Source organism: Quercus robur, chromosome 1 (genome assembly GCF_932294415.1).
Source record: "Quercus robur chromosome 1, dhQueRobu3.1, whole genome shotgun sequence".
NCBI classification, from domain to species: Eukaryota; Viridiplantae; Streptophyta; class Magnoliopsida; order Fagales; family Fagaceae; genus Quercus; species Quercus robur.
The window spans coordinates 13,958,927-13,959,680 of NC_065534.1; the positions used below are offsets into that span (position 1 = coordinate 13,958,927).

Genomic DNA, 754 nt, shown 5'->3' on the forward strand with positions numbered 1-754 from the left:
ATCAAAAACTAAAATAGTTGAACTTTGAACATCTAAAACTACAACTGATTATTCAAGTTCGAAAACTAACTAGAATGGAAAATTATGTTGAAGTATCGGACGATCATTTTGGTCCTACGATCTTTTTCAATAATCTTACACTAATATTATAGACCTTAACTTTTCAACTAAGGCAAGAGTTTTGTAGTTTAGTGGTATTGCTTGGTCTCTTTTATAAACAAAATCGTAACTTAAATCTCTCATTTTCACTTATTGCAATAAAAAAAAGGCTCAACTATTTCATTATCTGATGGAGCTTTGCCTTGAACTTGAGCCTGGCTTGGATATGCACGTGGAGTTCTGGCCCTTCTGGGCTAAATAAAAATGAATTGTTCAATGTGTGCTGCCAGCTCTAAAAAGAAAATTATAAAAATATGTGAAAAAGAGAAAGGGCCCAACCGGGTTCGAACCGGTGACCTCTTGATCTGCAGTCAAATGCTCTACCACTGAGCTATGGACCCTTGTTGCTTCTATAGCCAAATTATTATTATTTGTCTTATCAAAACAACGCTCGTTTCAATAGCGCGACACACCTCTAAATATTCTTGCGAGCTTTCTTGTCTTTCAAACCCCTCTCTCTCAACCCCACATCACAGCACCCACCACCTCTAAATCTGAATAGAGCATAAAATCTCAGAGATTTTTGGCTACAATTCCGATTTAGAGGTGGTGGGTGTTATGGACCTGGATTGCGCGGCGTCGAAAATTTTCAATT

General features: G+C 37.3%; 1 non-coding gene across 1 annotated transcript; it reads right to left on the bottom strand.

Annotated features, from left to right (window-relative positions):
* Positions 1 to 428: 428 nt before the first annotated feature.
* Positions 429 to 500, bottom strand: TRNAC-GCA (transfer RNA cysteine (anticodon GCA)). The gene has a single exon. It is a non-coding gene; the product is annotated as a tRNA-Cys (tRNA).
* Between the last annotated feature and the right edge of the window lie 254 nt (positions 501 to 754).